Source organism: Mastomys coucha, unplaced genomic scaffold (genome assembly GCF_008632895.1).
Source record: "Mastomys coucha isolate ucsf_1 unplaced genomic scaffold, UCSF_Mcou_1 pScaffold6, whole genome shotgun sequence".
NCBI lineage: Eukaryota > Metazoa > Chordata > Mammalia > Rodentia > Muridae > Mastomys > Mastomys coucha.
In genome coordinates, this window is record NW_022196912.1 from 80,251,774 (window position 1) to 80,253,897 (window position 2,124).

General features: G+C 40.6%; 1 pseudogene; it reads right to left on the reverse strand.

The window, feature by feature from the left end:
• Positions 1 to 1,242: 1,242 nt before the first annotated feature.
• LOC116080569 lies at positions 1,243 to 1,783 on the reverse strand (annotated as a pseudogene).
• Between the last annotated feature and the right edge of the window lie 341 nt (positions 1,784 to 2,124).

Consider the following 2,124-nt stretch of genomic DNA (forward strand, 5'->3'; position numbering starts at 1 on the left):
ATTCCCTTTTCCCATTTTATACCACACATGTTCCACTGTTCCTTTACTCTGGCTTCTTTCTAGTTTATTGGCTTCTACAGGTACTCCAAGGGTTAGAGCTTGATGTTCAGACCTGGGAAAGAAGAAAAGAGAAAAGAAAAGAAAAGAAAAGAAAAACAATGTCATTCATAAACTATCACCTGATAAACCATTACTCATATTTGTAGCTGCTTAAATGCTATCTTAACATATGTTGAGCTCTCAGGATGTCATCAGACAACCTATTAATAGAGCAAAACTAAGCTAGAACTCAGTAATGGGAGAAAGTCACACCAAAAAAGTGGAGGAATTACAGAAGTGTATTTGTAGTTTTAGTTTATTTTTAATAAACTTGGGGTGGTTATTTTTAATCATTAAATAATTGTAACTTTTTTTTTTTCCCGAGACAGGGTTTCTCTGTATAGCCCTGGCTGTCCTGGAACTCACTCTGTAGACCAGGCTGGCCTCAAACTCAGAAATCCGCCTGCCTCTGCCTCCCAAGTGCTGGGATTAAAGGCGTGTGCCACCACCATCTGGCTAATAATTGTAACTTAAACATTTCAGCTTTTTTGGTTTCATTTTTCTTTTGGGCTCTTGTATACATCTGTATTGCCATTATTTACTCATTTTATGGTATTGTATAGAAATATATTGCAAAGTAATTTAAGTAAATGAAAATCAAATTTAGACATGTCTTTAGACAAGGTTTTAATATGTAACATGTGCCAGCCTCAACTTCACTATGTAGCTCAGGCTATCCTTGAGCATGTGATGGTCTTGCTTCAGGTTTGTAAGTGCTGGGAGTTATAAATGTGTGCCACTGTGTCTCAGAATTTATTTATTGTTGATTCTTTTTAAAAAATTGTGGTTCTTTTTGTTGTTGTTTCCATTTATTCTATTATTTTTCTTGATATAAGTTCTTAACAACTTACTGTATAGACTTGGCTGTCCATAAATTTTTTGTGACTGGGGTGCGATATGCTCATTTGCCTGGAAAAACTGGCCTCCCCAAGTCTCTTTGCCTTGAATCACAGTTCATTTTCTCTCCTCACTTACTAACCCCTCATCTAATTCATTTTTAAGACACTCAACCCTTTTCTTTCTTCTTTTCCTGTTTTTTGTTTTTTGTTTTTGTTTTGTTTTTTTTGTTTTGTTTTTTTGTTTGTTTGTTTGTTTGTTTTTTTTGCATTTCTGAGAAAATTTTATTGGCCTTTTGGATACAATTTATTTTCCAGGAAGGATGATCCTGTCATACTTCTGCTGGAACCAGGGCATGGCCGGCCTCCTCTTTGTTGATTCTCTGTTTGGCCCCAGTGCAGCCTGTTCTGCTCTTCTTGCCTGCGATGCTGAAACCTGGCCTACCCAGCACCACATAGAAGTCCAGGCCGCCGATATCAATGTTTGGGTCATATTTGATGCCCAGGTTAATGTGTTCCTGAATTCCAAAACCAAAGTTTCCAGTATCTGAGAAGTTATTTTTCTGCAACTCATACACCTGCACCTCCAGGCCTTTCTCCAGAATTTCCTTTGCCTTGGCTCCCTGGACTGTGCACTAAACAGCGATCTTCTCATTTCTCCAGATGCCAAAGGACCTGATAGTATATCTAGCTTTGGAAAATACAGGGGTCTGGCCTGTGAGCTGCTCCAACACCTTGGCCTCCCGGGTCAGTCCGTCTCAGCTCTCCCCAACACAGATATTGAGGCAGAGTTTGCAGATGTTATGTTCCCACATGGGCTTCTTCTTTTTACCTTGATCTTGTGTCATGGTCATGGTGGAGAACAGGAAGCTCGACCCTTTTCTTTACTCCTGCTTAAAAATAATTAAACTCTGCTTCAGTTTCCATCAGTGAACTTAACCTATCCCAAATCCTCTGAAGATAGGAATGACCAAAGCCAGTCTTTTGCTATCATAATCTCAGTAGAAGCCAGTCTTTAGGACTAGGCCTTGACGATCATCAATGGGAGGAGAGGCCCTTGGTCCGGTGAAGGCTGTAAGCCCCGGTATAGGAGAATGCGAGGGCCCGGAAGTGGGAGAGGGTGGGGTGGTGAGCAGGGGGAGGGGAGAGGGGATACGGAGTTTTCGGAGGGGAAACTAGGAAAGGAGAT